Genomic DNA, 18927 nt, shown 5'->3' with positions numbered 1-18927 from the left:
CCTCTTTCATTTTTTAACCATTTCTTTTAGTTTTTTCCTCATCAGGGAAATAATCGCTAATATTTAAGAAAGTATGTAACATATTAGAGAACAAAGAAGGAGTCTGGGAAACCTCTTTGAACACTATCATGTAGAGAGTATTCCTAGACCACAAACAAAGAGATTTGGGCTAAAGGCTAACCATTAGAACAAAAGTGACTGTGTTGATTTTCCACTGCTGTTATGGCAAATTACCACAAACTCAGTGGTTTACACAATATGCATTTATTATCTCACAGTTTTGTAGGTCAGAAGTCTGACACAGATCTGCCAGGCTAAAAAGGTGCAAGCAAGGCTGCCTTCCTTTCTGGAGGCTCTAAAAAATAATCTTTTTCCTTGGTCATTCAGGTTGTAGGTAGAACATATTTTCTTAGAATTGAAGAACTGAGATCTTCCTTTTCTTGCTGGCTATCATCTAATGATCATTCCCAGTTTCTAGAGGCTACCTGCATTGCTTGGCTTATCACTCCTCTCCTTTATCTTCAAAGCCATCAAAAGCACTTCAAATTTATCCTGGAGCACTTCTTGTATTACCCTGGATAGAGTTGGAACCCATTCTACTAAGTAAAGTATCACAATAATGGAAAAGCAAGCACCACATGTACTCACCATCAAATTGATATTACCTGATCAACAATTATGTGCACAAATACTTACCTGGCAGGGGAGATACCATGATCACGAAAGTGGTTTTCTCAGGGCGAGGCTTATCCATTGCACTCCCGATGTGCTGACCCCTGCAATTTTCCCAAATGTGGTAAACTCGACTGCATAATTTGTGGTAGTGGGGGACTGCATTCGTGCTCTCACCTGTGAAAAAGCAAAAACAAACAAACAAAAATTATGTGCACATATAGTACTAACATTCATCAGGTGTTAGGCAGGTGGGAGGGAAGAGGAAGGGATGGGTATATTCATGCTTAATGGGTGTGGTGCACACCATCTGAGGGATGGACATACTTGAAGCTCTGACTCATGCAGGGCAAAGACAATATATATAACACAATCATTTTTACCCCCATAATATCCTTAAATAAAAAAAAGGAAGGTCGGGTGTGGTGGCTCACGCCTGTAATCCTAGCACATTGGGATGCCAAGGCGGGAGGATCACTCAAGGTCAGGAGTTCAAAACCAGCCTGAGCAAGAGCAAGACCTCGTCTCTACTAAAAATAGAAAAAAAATAATTGGCCAACTATACAAAAAAAAAATAGCCAGTCACGGTGGTGCATACTTGTAGTCCCAGCTACTCGGGAGGCTGAGGCAGGAGGATCGCTTGAGCTCAGGAGTTTGAGGTTGCTATGAGCTAGGCTGACGCCATGGCACTCTAGCCCAGGCACCAGAGTCAGACTCTGTCTCAAAAAAAAAAAAAAAATCTCCTGCCACTTTTTCCCTAAATATCTCTTTGACTCTTTTGCTTTTTCTTCTATTTTAAAGGTCTTATATATTTGCATTGTACCTTGCCAGATAATCTTGGATAATCCCTTGATGTTAAATCTATAACCTTATTCACATCTGCAAAATCATTTTTGACACATGATGCAACATATCAAAGGTTCCAGAGATTAAAGTATAAACATCTTTTGGGTGGGGGATTTATTCTGTCTACCACAGAGCCCAACAAATTTTGAACTTGAGCTTTGACCAGGTTAGGACAATGTCTGACGCTCACATCTCATGTTATGATTTAAGATCTCTCCATGAATTCTTATCAGCTATACAGGAAGAACTCTCACTTTACCCTCCAGGCTAAAAGCCAAAAGCTGAAATAAGCTTCATGTCAAAACTGTTGCCATTTTCATAGCAAAGAAATTCCCAAATTGAGGTTGTTCATAGGTGAAGGACTTCTACACACTTGAACTAATTTTTCTAGTATGGAATCATTGTGCCACAGGGTGGTTAATGTAGTTGGCTACCTTATTGATTTGATATATAGTAAAGGCTTTATATTACATTATAAATTAGATTCAGCAAAACCTATTGTTAAAACATATAAAAGTAACATCAAAAGATAGTGTCCTATAGGGTTTCTGTTAATGTGTTGTTTGTAATAGGTTACAGTAAAGATGGAGGAAAAAATCTATAGTTTTTTTTCCCCCCTTTGGATCATTAAACCAAAAAAAATGTAATTTTGAAGAACAAATATTTTCTTATTCCCTTATCATTTACTTTCTATCTGAACATACATAACAGTATTTGTATGCGCAGTGGTTGGGTAGTAAGATTGAAGATAGATGTTTAGAATTTTTTAAGATTAAAAAACTATTGGCAAATTATTTTGCCATGTACTGGCTGATTATAAATAACAGAATTCTTGCCAATATACTATTTTTGGGGAAGAAGTTGTCAGAAATGGCAGTTTTGAACTTAATAAATTGTTCTGTGGCATAAGAATTTGACTAAATAAGGAGGGGAGCCTTCTAGTCTTCTAATTGCACAACTGTTCTTATTCTTGTTATATAACAAAAAAATAAAATCATTTATTCAAGGAAATATGCCCTAATAGATGTATTATTTCAGAAGCATTAAGTATATTTGTCAGCACTAGTTTTTCTGCCACAAATAATAAGTCTTTTACATCAGAGTAATACATTAAAATTAAGCACATTACACCTACAAAAACAACCATTTACTAAAATACCCTTAAAATTAGTTTAAAAATTGAGTAATTAGCCCCATGCTGTGATGACATTACATTTGCCTTCATTGCCTTCAGCTTATGCCTAGAATCATTGTTGATATTTTCATTAGCCATTATATGTAAATTGGCTGCTAAAGAATGATTTATGTATTCAATTATGTTTTAAGAAAAAAAATAAAACATTATTTTCTCTCTAGATTGTAAAGAATAATAGTTCTGGACTAACAACATAAATGTCAATCGCTCTGACAAGTGAAATCATATATACAAAACAACCTTATCTGAGATGATGTATATCATTTGACACAAATGTAAATAAGTAGAAGATGCCTTTTAAAAGGAGGGCTAGACAAGAAATTCTTAATATGGCACATGAATGTGGAACTGAATTGAATATCTGTGGAAAGTCTTTTGTGGTAGTTAAATAAATTTTAGTCACTTTGAAATGGAGAAATTTTAGGTAATCCTTCACACCTGATTAAACTTTGTGGCAACAACTTGAATCCCATAAAGATGAGGGGAAGACATAATATTCTTTTGTGACACAGGATCAAATAGCAGTTGAACAAAGTTGGACCACCTCCAGCCTATGCACATTCCAATAAGAGTATTCCTAGAATTCCTGGGTTATTTGTACCCTACCACCGCCATATACTTTACAGGGGAAGAAGGCTAGCACAATGATCAATATTTCCTAGATTTTAACTTTAATTTATCACTCAATATCTGTATGACCAAAGGAAGTTACTTAAAGCCTCTGTGCCTCAGTTCTCTCTTCTGTAAAATAGGGCAAATGATAGTACCTACCTCATAGAATGGTATAGAAATTAAATGAGATAGCATGCATACAACAATGAGCATGGTGCCTGATATTTTATGAACATCCAGTATTGCCAGTTGTTGTTACTATTATTATTATTATGATGATGATGATGCTTATGCCATAGGCTAGATATCAACATAACTTGTGGCTGGTGATATTAAGACTGATAACTTGGTTAGGGTGATGTACGCAAGGTTTCTCTTTTTTATACTCTATAATTATAGGCAAGACACTAAGTTCAGATCACACTCAAAGGCAGAATAATTAAGCTCTGCCTCTTTGAAGAAGTAGTATAAGTATTTCTTGATATATACTAAAACCACCATAGTAATGAATACATATTTTGGGCGATATATTTTGAGATTCTGGAAATATTCTGTTTCTTCTTGTTGTTTCATTCACTTATTTAACACTTATCTTTGGATCTTTCCTGCAGCAATTATTGTGGTGTTCTAATGGTGAGTTTCCATTCCTCTCATTTCTTTTGCATCTATCAAAATAGATGGTTTCCCTGGTTACTCAGCCTTTTCAAAGGCAGAGTTTGACCTTCCCTGCTGAGGCAAAAAGGCAAGCGGCCTGGCGAGGAATGTTTAGAAAGCAGCTTCTCTCATTACTCCCTCCCCTCCTCCAAGGGCAGGGCTTGCTCTGCATGGCAGTGGCAGTTTCACTGCCTGAGTCCATTGCTTGGGCCTGCCCTGCTGGATTAGGGAAGGGGCAGTGCCCAATTCAGCAATGTGCTACAGTGTTTTTAGGCTATGGACCCCCAAAATGGCAGCTGTCTACCCACAGAGAGACAGCACTGGACGCAAAATTAGTGGATTAATAAAATATGGTATGTGTATAAAATGGAATACCACTCAATATAAAAAATGACGGTGATCTAACATCTCTTATATTTTCCTGGATAGACCTTGAACCCATCCTCTAAGGTAAGGTATCACAAGAATGGAAGAATAGGTACCACATGTACTCGCCATCAAACTGGCACTGACTGATCAACACTCAGGTGCTCACACAGCAGTACTATTCTTTGGGGGTCATGGGTTTGGAGGTGAGTAAACTCACAACTAATGGACGCACTGAGTTTTGTAGTGGGAGAAAGGGCACGTCTGAAATCATGGTTGGGATATGGCAGAGTCATAACATGTAACCAAAATGTTTGTACCCCCGTAATTTCCTGAAATAAAAAATAAAATAAAATAAAATAAATGGTTTCCTTAATTCACCATGGCTCAGTTTCTTTGATTATACCTGCTTTGCCTAACTTTTTCCTCATGACTTATCATTCCCTCAATGGCAAATACCTCCTTGTCTATTGTGACTCAGTACAAAAGTTAAATACTCTGAGAAGCCTAGCTATCACCATCCCCATCGAGGGTAGAATTTGCCACCTTATTTTAATTTCCTAAGTCCTGTTGGATTTAAGACTATCATATGACTGATGTATATTTATTATGGAAGTATTGAAATATTTCTCTTATAATGCTCCTTGAAAGGCAGGAACAGATTCTCATTCATCTCTATTCCTAAGTGACTAATACAAAATCTGAGACATTATAGGTGAATCCATAAATGCTTGTTAGATGAATGAATGCATAAAAAAACAGCTGGGAAATCTTAATCTTCAGTTTATAAGACATCTACTCACAAACTAGACCCAGATTTAAAAGAAACTCAGTATGTCAAAGAACCTACCTTATTTTTAGCAGTTTTATAAGGTATATAAAGGAGAACTTACACATAGTTTTCTTTTATCCCCTCCTACCTGTCATCCTGTCTCATTCCATTGTATTTCACCTGAAACCACCATCCCAATCAGCAGACTGTAATTGATCAGAGAAAGGGATGGACATAAAGGCTGCTAATGAAGTAGACTAAGAAGGCAGAAAACCAGAAAGAAGCAAGAGGAATAACTGGAAAGAAAAGTTCCATGGAAGCAAAGGAATTTGACTAAGATATCAGAAAGCTCAAACAGGGTAAGAACTGAGGAGCAACCATTTATTTAGCAACAAGGAAGTTATTGGTAACCTTTGCCAGAGCTATTACAGTGAAATTGTAATGAAAGAAGCCATAATTTTAAGATAACTATAATGTGTGCTATTAAAAGAGCTTGGTTATCTGTAATCAGCACCACCACACCAGCTTTCTTTTGGCTTCTATTTGCTTGAACTTTTGTTCTCCACCCCTTTACCTTTAGTCTAATTGCATCCTTGCAGGTTATATGTGTTTCCTGAAGGCAGCAGATACTTGCTTGTCTTTTTTTCATCCATTTGGCCAGCCTATGTCTCTTGAGTGGGGAGTTCAAGCCATTCACATTTTTTTGAGATAACTGACAGGTGGGGCAGATTCCTGTTCATTATGTTGGGTTGAACTTTGTTGCTTTGTTTTCTCTCTTGAGCCATTGTGGTTTCTTGGCTTTGATCTTTAGCTTTTGAGTAGATTTACATTCTTGAGTGTTTATTGTGCTGATCCATGGGTAACACTGTTTTGAGTACTTCTTGAAGGACTGGTGTTGTCTTGGTGAATTCCCTCAGTCTTTGCTTATCTGAGAATATCTTGGTTTCTCCTTCATATACAAAACTTAGTTTTGCAGGGAATAATATTCTAGGCTGGGCATTGTTTTGTTTCAAAAGAGTGAGAATGGGGTCCCAGTCTCTCCTTGCTTGTAAAGTCTCATTAGAGAAGTCTGATGTTATTCGAATTGGCTTTCCCTTGTATGTTACTTGCTTCTTTCATCTTACAGCTCTTAGAAGGGCCTCTTTAGTTGATATTTTGGTCAGTCTGATGACTGCATGTCGTGATGTCTTCCTGTTTGCATTGAATCTCCCAGGGGTCCTCTGAGCTTCTTGAACTTGTATATCAAGATTTTGAGCAAGGCCTGGGAAATTTTCCTCTATTATATCTTTAAACAGCTTGTCCAACCCTTGAGTGTTTTCTTCTTCCCCTTGGGGTAACCCTATAACCCTCACATTAGGTTTCTTCACATAATCCCACATCTCTTGTAGGCTTTGCTATTTTCTCTTGTTTCTCTGCTCTATCTCTGTAACTAGTTTATTTAACTGGAAGGTGTTATGTTCAATCTCTGATATTCATTCTTCTGTTTGATGAAAAACAGACCAACCCCAAACCCAGCACAGGAAGTGAAATCATTAAGATCAAATCAGAACTAAACAAAATTGAAAACAGGGAAACCATATGGAAGATTAACAAAACAAAAAGTTGGTTCTTTGGAAAAAAATAAACAAAATTGACAAACCTTGGCTAGAATTACAAAAAGAAGAAAGGAAAATCTCTAATAGGCTCCATCAGGAAAAATAAAGGAAAATTACAATTGAAGCAACAGAGATACAAGATATAATTCATGAATACTACAAAAACCTCTATGCACACAAACTGGAAAATGGGGAGGAAATGGACAATTTCTTAGAAACACACAGCCTCCCTAGGCTCAACTAGGAAGAATAGAATCTCTGAACAGACCAATATCAAATACAGAAATTGAAACAGCAACAATAAACCTTACTAAAAAGAAAAGTCTTGGACCAGATGGTTTCACACCTGAATTTTACCACACCTACAAAGAAGAACCAGTGCTTATCCTGCAGAAATTATTCCAGAACATGGAGAAGGATGGAATTCTCCCCAACACATTTTATTAAGACAACGTAACCCTGATACCAAAACTAGGAAATGATCTAACAAAAAAAAAAAAAAAAGAAAACTACAGACGAATATCCCTTATAAATATAGATGCGAAACTTCTCAACAAAATCCTAGCCAATCGAATGTAGGTGCTTGTCAAAAAAATGATCCATCACAATCAAGTGGGCTTTATCCAAGGGATGCAGGGATGATTCAACATAAGCAAATCTATAAATGTAATCCACCATAAAAACAGAAGCAAAAACGAAGACTATATGATCCTCTCAATAGACGCAGAAAAAATATTTGACAAAATTCAACACCCTCTTATGATAAGAACGCTCAACAAAATAGGCATACATGTCACTTACCTAAAAATTATACAAGCCCTATAGGACAAACCCACAGCCAATATCATACTGAATGGGGAAAAATTGGAAGCATTCCCAATTAGAAATAGAACAAGAAAAGGATGCCCACTATCTCCGCTTCTATTCAACATAGTGCCAAAAGTCCTTGCTATAGCAATCAGACAAAAGGACAGAATTAAGGGCATCCAAATGGGTGCAGAAGAGATCAAACTCTCACTCTTTGCTGATGACATGATATTATACCTAGAAAACCCCAAGCATTCAACCAAGTGACGCCTTGAAATGATAAATAAATTTGGTAAAGTCTCAGGATACAAAATCAATACACAGAAATCACAGGCATTCACATATGCCAACAACAGTACAAGTGAGAACCAAATCAAAGACTCAGTTCTCTTCAAAATAGCAACAAAGAAAATAAAGCTCCTATGAATATATTTAACTAAGGAGGTAAAAGACCACTACAGGGAGAACTATGAAATACTGAAGAAGGAAATAGCAGAGGATGCAAACCGGTGGAAGAATATACTATGCTCGTGAGTCAGCAAAATTAATATTGTTAAAATGTCTATACTACCCAAAGTTACCTACAAAGTCAAGGCAATCCCTATCAAAATGCCACCATGATTTTTCTCAGATATCGAAAAATAATTTTACGTTTTCTATGGAACCAGAGAAGACCCTGTATAGCAAAATCAATCCTAGGCAATAAAAAAAAAAAAAAATAGGAGGTATCAATTTACCAGACTTCAAACTATACTACAAGGCTATAGTAATTAAAACATCTTTGAACTGGCACAAGAATAGGGACATTGACCAGTGGAACAGATCAGAGAACCCAGATATAAAACCATCCTCATATAGCCTACTAATCTTCAACAAAGCAGAAAAAAGCATACACTGGGGAAAAGAAACCTTATTCAATAAATGGTGCCGGGAAAACAGGATAGCCACATGTAAAAGACTGAAACAGGACCCACACCTTTCACCTCTCACAAAAATCAACTCACGCTGGGCAACAGACCAGAACCTTAGGTGTGAAACTATTAGAATTCTAGAGGAAAACGTTGGAAATACTCTTCTAGACATTGGCCTAGGCAAAGAATTTATGATGAAGACCCCAAAAGCAATCACAGCAGCAACAAAAATAAATAAATGGGACCTGATCAAATTAAAAAGCTCTGCACAGCCAAAGTAACTGTCAAGAGAGCAAACAGACAACCCACAGAATGGGGGAAAATTTTCGCAAGCTAGGCATCCGATAAAGATCTGATAACAAGAATTTATTTAGAACTCAGGAAAAACAGCAAGAAAAAAATCAAACAGCCCTATCAAAAAGTGGACAAAGGACATGAACAGAAATTTTTCAAAAGAATACAGAATAATGGCCAACAAACATATGAAAAAATGCTCAACATCTCTAATCATCAGGGAAATGCAAATCAAAACTGCAATGAGATATCACTTATCTCCAGTAAGAATGGCCTTTATCAAAAAGTCCCCAAACAATAAATGTTGGTGTGGATGTGGACAGATAGGAACACTTCTATACTGCTGATGGGACTGCAAACTGTTTCAGCCTCTGTGGAAAGTATTATGGAGATACCTTAAAGCGATAGAAGTAGATATACCATTTGATTCAGCAATATCAGTAGTGAGCATCTACCCATAATATCAAAAGTCACTTTATGGCTGGGCAGAGTGGCTCACGCCTGTAATCCTAGCACTCTGGGAGGCCGAGGCAGGCAGATTGCTTGAGGTCAGGAGATCGAAACCAGCCTGAGCAAGAGCAAGACCCTGTCTCTACTATAAATAGAAAGAAATAAATTGGCCAACTAATACATATATATATATATATATATATATATATATATATATATATATATATATATATATAAAATTACCCGGGCCTGGTAGTGCATGGCTGTAGTCCCAGCTACTCAGGAGGCTGAGGCAGGAGGATTGCTTGAGCCCAGGAGATTGAGGTTGCTGTGAGCTAGGCTGACGCCATGGCACTCAATGTCTCCTGGGCAACAAAGCAAGACTCTGTCTCAAAAAAATAAAAGTTATTTTATGGAAAAGACACCTTCACTTGAATGTTTATAGCAGCATAATTCACAATTGCAAAGTTGTGGAAACAACCCAAGTGCCTATCAATACATGAATTGATTAATAAAATGTGGTATATGTATACCATGGAGTACTATTTAACTTTAAGAAACAATGGTGACATAGCACCTCTTGTATTTTCCTGGCTAGAGCTGGATCCCACTCTGCTAAGTGAAGTATCTAAAGAATGGAAAAACAAGTATCACATGTACTCACCAGCAAATTGGTATTAACGGATCAACACCTCGGTGGACATATACAAATAACATTTATCAGGTGTCGGCCAGGTGGGAGGGGGAGGAAGGGATGGGTCTATACAAACACAATGAGTGAGATTTCCAATGTTTAGTGGATGGTCATGCTTGAAGCTCTGACTCGAGGGTGGAGGTGTTGGCATGGGCAATATATGTAACCTAAACACTTGTACTCCCATAATACGCTAAAAAAAAAAAAAAAAAAAAACAATAAAAAAGTAAAAGTACTTGGTTGTCAAGGAAAAGATGGAGAATGAGAGAGCAAGATTAGGAATAAGGTAGAGGCAAATGCAGGACTAAAGGAATAGTTCATTTTTGTTTATTTCATTTTACTAAAACAAACGAGCACATGTATGTTTTGAGGGAAATAAGGCTTCAATTTGAGGGTACCCAAGATAGCAGTGGAAAAGAATGGGATCTAGAGCATAGATAGAGGTCTTAGAAACTAATTCTACTGAGAGTACCCTCTAGGCCAGTATTCCTTTAAAGGCTCTATCTCTGTCATAACTGCTTATATGTGAAAGGAGGGAGAGAGGTCAGCTTTCCTTGTATTTTCTATTCATTCCCCTCTCTTATTGACTTCTGCACATTACTCATTTTAGAGTAAGAACATATAGTGTAGCAGAATGTTGTAGAACTTACCAAACATATGCATCATTACTATTGAGCATAAACACATCCTTTGAAGAAAACATTTATATATATATATATATATATATTTTTTTTTTTTTTTTTTGAGACAGAGTCTCGCTTTGTTGTCCAGGCTAGAGTGAGTGCCGTGGCGTCAGCCTAGCTCACAGCAACCTCAAACTCCTGGGCTCGAGCAATCCTACTGCCTCAGCCTCCCGAGTAGCTGGGACTACAGGCATGCGCCACCACGCCCGGCTAATTTTTTATATACATATCAGTTGGCCAATTAATTTCTTTCTATTTTATAGTAGAGACGGGGTCTCACTCAGGCTGGTTTTGAACTCCTGACCTTGAGCAATCCGCCCGCCTCGGCCTCCCAGAGAGCTAGGATTACAGGCGTGAGCCACCGCGCCCGGCCATATATATTTTTTTTTTTTTATTTTTTTTTATTTTATTTTTTTGCCTTGTGGTGTCCAGCCAGTATCTCTCATATGTCCCAGAGATTGGCTTATTTGGGAAGAAACATGACAGTGTCACATTTCCCTAAGTTGCTACCTAACATTTTTTTCTCACATAAATCATGTAAGTTCATTTAAAGAAGTGAGAAAATATGTCTTCTGTTCATTCAAACTATTAAGCCTAGATATATGGAAATATTTTAGATGACAGGAAAGAAGCTATCTTGCTGCTTTTCTTTTTTTTTTTTATTACTTCATCTTATGGGAGTACAAATAATGTTAAGGTTACATATTTTGCCCCTAACCCCCTCCCCGACCCCGCTATGCCAGAGCCTCTAGCGTATCCTGCCTCCAGGTGGTGCGCACCAACCCACCGTGTAAATAAGTACATACCCTTCCCCTCCTCCCTCCTTAGGCAAAGATATACGTTGTAACCAAAATGTCTGAAAAAAAATCTGTAATTGGGAAGTGGGCTGCTTTCCTTTTTACTTAGAAATTTAGCAAGGTTGTCATAGGCAGGGTGTTCTTCATCTTTAACCACTTCCGTGCGGAGCTCACCAGCCATGAAACCTTGCCCACAGCCAGCACTCATAGTCCACAGGATAGTTTGTGCTGTGCATTGATAACGAATCCATTTTGGTCTTGTTTGATGAGGAAAGCTTTAAAGCACTGAAAACTTGTTTTACTTTACAGGCAGCTTTACTTGTAATGTAAATCAGAATAGGTAACATATACATATGTTTTCATTACATTATTCTTAAACATTCACAATTTTATTTTGATAAATGAAAAATTTAAAAAGTCATATCACGGCTGTCGGCTAAAGTCGCTGTGCGCGTTCATCTGTGGCTATCAACTATAAGTCGACACTGGTACCAAAGTGGTTAATGTGCTAGGCTCAATTTTGTTTAATGGCTTTATAAAATTATGATAGGCCTGAAGTTTTGCGATGCATTTTTGTGGAGGGATATTTTCTGCTCTGTTTTGGTCTTTTTGGAATCAAGTTGCTTTCTTGCCATTTTTAAGGCAATTAGAGATTACGGAAAATGATATGTGCATGTGTACTCTCTGTAATTAATTATACTCTTGTGTTTAAGGGTTTTTCTAAAATAGGGAAAAAAAACTCAGAGAGTATTTCAAAACTTGATTGCACCTTAGAATAAATTTAAATGTCTATAAACTTAATCATCTTTAAATTGCTGGCAATAACACATTTCAGAGTACTATAATGAAATATAGGTATAACTAGGGAAATATTTTTCTGACAAAAATTAAAAACATGCTTTTCCTCAAATACATTAAAGCACTTCATTACAGTCGTTTTTTAAATCTTCTTAACTATATTGTTTGGCATAAGAACACTGTATTGCAGTACTACATTATTAAAATAATAATTTGCATAATTGGGTCAATCTGCATTTTCAAAATTTTCTAAATATATGTTTACCAAATATAGGCAACAGTATTATTTTTACATGACCTCTTTCCTACCAATTTTACATTATTAAAATACCTTGCATTTTGATGTTTGGTGTACATTTTATTAATTTTTCATTGTTTGAAGGGTAAGTGTTCTCAGCAGAATGGAAAGATATGAAACACAGTGTCTACTATTCTTTCTTGTCTCACTCAGTTTCTTTAAAAAGCTCGCTGCAGTACTTGGCATTATGGTCATCTGACAAGTGAATTAAGAGTGTTTTAATGAGTAATGTACTGTGCAGGGAGGGTCAATAGAGTGGATGGAAAAATGGCCCAGGAGGAAGACATAAAACATTTTATTCAAGGCTTTAAGGTCTTCTCTTTTCATCTTTGGTTTCATTATTTTGGACCCAATTTAAAAGTGCTTCAAAACGCAGGAAATAACAGAACAGCATAACAAGCATCTGTGTACACCAGTCTTAGAATTGACAAATAACTGTTAACATTTTGTTTTTTGTACCTCAGATATTTTTATATAAACTATTACTACACTGCAAATAAGATTGAGGGCCTCTCTTTCCCATTTCCTTCCCCTTTTGAACTGCTATGTAGCAATTACTTGAACACATGCTCAGGGTTCATTTACTGTTTCCCCTACTGTAGAATGCATAGGTTAATGCTACCTTTCGCTATTAAGAACAATGATAATATAGCACATGCCAGTGGTTCAGACATGCAGGCTGGATCTCATGCCCCCCAGGACTTGAGAATGTTGCTGGGGGACACAGAGGAGAGGTTTGGGAGCAAAACTCAGTAGACGAGGGAGCCCACATGGGCAGAACTGATGGGAGAATACTGTGGGGTTCAAGGGACTGTGATCTGAGAGAGCACCCATACCCCCATAGGAAAGCTACACTGTTAGACTAGGATGGGTCCTCCTACATGGAAGGTCTCAGCCCACAGGCCATAGCAACAAAACAGGAATCTGCACTGTCAGGGAATTGTAGCCCCATTACCCCTGCCCCTCTTCAAGAAGCCTTCCCAATATGGAGAGCCCGCCTTGACCCTTTCCCAAGTGGCTTTTCCATAGTGGTCATAAAACAAACCTGGGGCCCCTGCCGAGGCTCAAATCTGCACTATAAGACAATGGAGAGTCCCCAAGAGGCACCATAGCAACCCAGCATAGTTCATTCAGGTGCCCAGGCTTTCATGAATTGTGGCCCCTTCCTCATGAGTATCTTTCCCAGTCTGGAGACCCAGCCTTGACCCTCCTCCTAATGGTTCCCTCTGTCAGCCAGGAAAACAACCAATGTGCCCTGCTGAGGCTTTGCAAATCCTTCCAGGCTTGAATAGCCTAAACACACCCTGCCCCACTCCTCCACCACCTCTGCTGTGGTGAAGATCAAGCAACACCTTGTAAGCAATGGGGTCCCTCTCCAAAGTCCAGGACATTCAAGTGTCCCAGCTGAGGGAAAAGAACTTATCACAGGCACAAAAGAACATTGTGACAGTTGGCCCTTTTCTACAAGCATCAACCACTAACAGGGAGAACAATTCTTTATCTCATTCTTGCATCTACCAACTCCATCAAACAGGTGGTGGGTGATTCTTACTCACAAGTATCACCCACCACCTTGAAGACTAAACTGGGAGCCTCAGTATAATTCACACTGCTGGGAAGATGTGAAGACTGCAAGATAGAAACAACCCAAGGGTACACAGACTTTTAGACAAGAAACAAAAGTCGCAGGCAGCTCGATCTGTGAGGGGTCTTCCTCTCCCACTGCAAACCTATGGCCTGATCAGGCAGCTGCTCAGAGTCTGTGCAGAGGCATTACATCAGACAGCATGTGCAGCAGAGTTGGGCCTCCTTCTCAATATTGTGGAATAATTTCTGCAGGATAGGCACCAGTTCTTCCTTTTAGGTTGGGTAAAATTCTGGTGTGAAACAATCTGGTCTGGGACTTTTCTTTTTAGGAAGGTTTTTTTATTGCTACTTCATATTCAGTACTTGATATTGGTCTTTTGAAGAATTCTATTTCTTCCTGATTGAGCCTATGAAGGCTGTGTGTTTCTAAGAGTTGGTCCATTTCCTCTACACTTTCAAATTTATGTGCAGAGAGGTTTTCTTTTTTATTTTTTTATTTCAGCATATTATGGGGGTACAAATTTTAAGGTTTCATTAAATGACTTTCCCCCCTCCCCCCACAAGTCTGAGTTTCCAGCATGACCATTCCCCAGATGGTGCACATCTCACTCATTATGTATGTATATACCTGCCCCCCTCCCCCCTCCCACCTGCCAAATACCCTATTACTGTAGTACCTATGTGTCCACTTAGGTGCTGCTCAGTTAATACCAGTTTGCTGGTGAGTATATGTGGTGCTTGTTTTTCCATTCTTGGGATACTTCACTTAGTAGTATGGGTTCCAGCTCTAACCAGGAAAATATAAGATGTGCTATATCACCATTGTTTCTTAGAGCTGAATAGTACTCCATGGTATACATATACCACATTTTATTAATCCATTCTTGGATTGATGGGCACTTGGGCTGTTTCCACAGTCTATTCACAAAGGATATTTTGTACTTCAGTGGCATCAGTTGTAATTTCTCCTTCTTTATTCCTGATGGAGCTTATTAGAGTCCTTTCTGTTCTGCTTCTCATTAATCTAGCAAGAGGCATGTCAATTTTTTTATTTTTTCCAAGAACCAACTTTTTGTTTTATTAATCTTCCATATCTTTTTTTGGTTATCATTTTCATTTAGTTCTGTTCTTATCTCTGCTATTTCTTTTCTTCTGCTGGGTTTTGAGTTGGTTTGCTTGTCCTTTTTCAGGTCTTTGAGATGATTCATTTGGTTGTTTATTTGTGATCTTTCTGTCTTTTGGATATAGGCATTTACGGATATAAATTTTCCTTTCAGGACTGCTTTAGCGGTGTCCCACATATTTTGCAGATTTTGATAATTTGTGTCTCCTTTCTCATTTAGTTCTAAGAGTCCTTTGGTTGCCATCTCGATTTCCTCCTTAATGCAGTGATCATTGAGCAGAAAGTTGTTTAGTATCCATGAATTTGTGTAGAGATGAGAGTTTCTGCTGGAGTTGATTTTTTAATTTATTTTAATTTATTTATTTTTTATTTGTTTTCCAGCTATTACTGTGTTGCCATTTATCATTTCGTTTAGATCAAGTGGACCTTGCTTTATGAATCTGGGTGCACCTGGGTTAGGTGTATAAATATTTAGAATTCTTATGTCTTCTTGTTGAATTGTACCCTTCACCATTATATAGTGAACATATTTATCTTTCATTACTTTTGTTTATTTGAAAACTAAGTTGTCTGGAATCAGAACTGCCACACCAGCTTTCTTTTGGCATCTGTTTGCTTGAAATATTGTTTTCCATTCCCTCACCTTGAGTTTGAATGCATCCTTGTGGGTTAGATGTGTTTCATGAGGACAGCAGATACTTGGCTTGCGTATATTTGTCAATTTGGCCAGCCTATGTGTGTGCAGTTATTAGTGTGCAGTTCAAGCCATTCATATTTATTGAAAGAATTGATAAGCGAGGGCAGATTTCTGTTCATCCCTTTGAGTTCAACTTTATTGTCTTGCTTTCTCCTTCAAGCCATTGTGGTGTCTGGCCTTTGACATTTAGCTTTTGCATGATTTTTACATTGGTGAGTGTTTTTTGTGCTGATCCATGTGTAACACTATTTTGAGTACTTCTCGGAGGGCAGGTCTTGTCTTGATGAATTCCATAAGTCTTTGCTTGTCTGAGAAGGTGTTTATTTTTCCTTCATATACAACACTTAATTTTTTTAAGGGTACAAGACTCTAGGTTGGGCATTATTCTGTTTGAGAAGAGTAGAACAGGGCCCCAGTCTCTTCCTCCTTGTAAGATTTGACAGAGATATCACTAAATACCTGGAGCCAAGAAAAAGAGAGAAAAAAGAAAGAAAGAAAAATGAAACTATTCTGTGTCTTTGCATATTGGCTCTGTGTTGGGGCACTCCTTCAACACTTAGCCAGGCCATTTGCAATTCTGCCTTGGCCTTCACTTCCTGCTTGGAGGGAACCTAAGTTCAGCCCAAAGGGAAAGCTTAGGGTCTTCTCAGGTCTTCTCTGAGCATGTGTCCAGACCTGGGCACATCATGGGCTTCTAATTCCCTTCTGTGCACAGAAACTTTTCAGAGCCTTTACTCCCCCATGTATCTCCTTCCCCAGCCTCTTCCTTCCCAGGATTTCCTGTCTCTCTCTGCTTGCCCTGAGTTTTATCCCTTGCCACAGGTGGCTGCAGCTAGTATATTTGCTCTGAGGTACTTCTGACAAACACAGGCTGGGGAAGCCACTTCAGTCAAGAGAATCGAAGGCCAGTATATCTGTGATTCTGTGTTTTTAACTGTCCGGTAGCAACCAAAGAGTTGAAAACACAGAATCAAAATTAAACACACAATTAAACACACAACCACAATGAATTCAAGTAATTAATTATTTATCAAAAATTAATTTCTTATTTTTTTAATGTTTTGTTTATTTCAGCATATTATGGGGCTACAAATGTTTAGGTTACCTATATTGCCTTTACTCCACCCGAGTCAGGGCTTCAAGAATGTCCATCCCCCAGACAGTGTGCACTGCACCCATTAGCTATATATATACACCTGTTCCCTACTCCCCCTTCCCATGTGCCTGACACCCGGTGAATATTATTACTATGTGTGCACTTAAGTGTTGATCAGTTAATACCAACTTGTTGGTGAGTACATATGGACCTTGTTTTTCCATTCTTGAGATACTTCACTTAGTAATGAGCTCCAGCTCTATCCAGGAAAATACAAGAGATACTAGATCACTGTTGTTTTTTGTGACTTAGTAGAACCCTGTGGCACACACACACACACACACTTTAGTTAAAAACACAGTATTTGTAAGATGCAGTAAATCAAAGCATAATAAAATGAGATATGTCTGTGAGTATACATGTGTGTATACATATTTATAGAAAATATTTATTCATAACCATCTTATTGATTATCTTCTTGGAAACCCTTACTATTACAGGGACTTACTGTGTTGTGTTTCTTCTTTTCTTTCATACTTGGTTCATTTATTTTTGCTAAACTATTGTTTTTCAAATCAATGTATTTAAGGCTATATTTCCTTATATTTATCATTTTAGGAACACCTAACATGTTTTAATATATTGGTGTCATGATTTAATTCTAAATACTGTTAGTTTTAAACATTTTATACTATCCATTGTAATTTTCTTTATAACTCATGGGTTATATAGAGTTCATTTCACAAAAATATGGGGATTTTGGGCCATTTATTTTGGTTGAATTTCTCTTTTGATTGCTTTATTGTCAGAAAAAGTACACAATTATAATAATACTTTGGAAATTTTTTACATTCTATATGGCTAAGCTTGTAGTCAGCTTTTGTAATATGCCATGTGTGCTTGAAAATAATATATACAGATAGTTCCCAATTTATGATGGTTAGATCTAACAGTTTTTTTTTAATTTTATGATGGGTTTAATGGGTTGTAACTCCATCGTAAGTCAAGGAGCATCTATATTCTTTAGTTGTTGCATCCAGGTTTCTCATTATATGTGTAGGCAGCATTGTGTGGTATTTAAGAGCATAACCTCTGAAGTCTTACTATGTGGGTTTGACATATAATGAGGTCTGTGAGACTTCTAAACATAGAGCTTCTGTGCCCTTTCCATCTTCCCATGGTATAAGGTTATGTCACCTCTAGGCACATAATTGTGTTCACCAATGAGTAAACTCCGCTGAGCTTTAGTGTCCAGATTTTTTACTGGGGCTTCATTGCATAAGCATGATTGATTGAATCATTTGTCTCATGATTAAACTCAATCTCCAGTCCTCTTTCCCTCATCAGACTTCAGTGGATTGAACTGATATCATGTGATTCAAAATCCTAACCCTCTAATCATACAGTTCTGATGTGGCTTGTCCCCATTCTCAATCATTTCACTATCATAAGCTATCTAGAGGCCCAATATGACTGATTTCATTAGCATAAAATATCATAGCCCATAATGAATAACTAGGGCAATCTTGACATTTGGGGAATTCCAACAGTATATAGGCTCCTTCCCAGAAATGAAGAGCAAATATTTGTCACTATATAACAGATCAGCAGCCCCAAATATTTTTGGCATCAGGGACTAGTTTCATGGAAGATAACTTTTCCACAGACAGGAGGTAAAGGTGGGCAGATGATGAGGGTGGGGGTGGAGCTCAGGCAGTGATGAGTGGTCTTGTTTTCCTAACAGGCCACACAGATCCATGTTGTCACATTCTGGGGATTGGGGACTGCAACAGTAGATGGTATTTCAGGTCACGACCCTAGAGCCAATTACATAGGAAATGAATGTGTATAGAAAATGGGTTCAAGGACTGATTGCTGGAGTTATTCCAGTGCTAAGAGGTCAATGAAATGAGAAGTGTATAAGCAGATGAGACTGAAGAAATGAGCCAATGTGGTGATAGGAAAATTAGCTGAAATGAA

At 37.8% G+C, this 18927-nt stretch overlaps 1 non-coding gene across 1 annotated transcript; it reads left to right on the top strand.

Moving 5' to 3' along the window:
• Positions 1–688: 688 nt before the first annotated feature.
• Positions 689–852, top strand: LOC142865968 (U1 spliceosomal RNA). Its single transcript, XR_012916062.1, has one exon. It is a non-coding gene; the product is annotated as a U1 spliceosomal RNA (small nuclear RNA).
• The last annotated feature ends 18075 nt before the right edge of the window (positions 853–18927 follow it).

This window comes from Microcebus murinus, chromosome X (genome assembly GCF_040939455.1).
Source record: "Microcebus murinus isolate Inina chromosome X, M.murinus_Inina_mat1.0, whole genome shotgun sequence".
Classification (NCBI taxonomy): domain Eukaryota; kingdom Metazoa; phylum Chordata; class Mammalia; order Primates; family Cheirogaleidae; genus Microcebus; species Microcebus murinus.
Note: the sequence above shows the minus strand (reverse complement) of the source record. Positions and strands in the feature narration are given on the sequence as shown.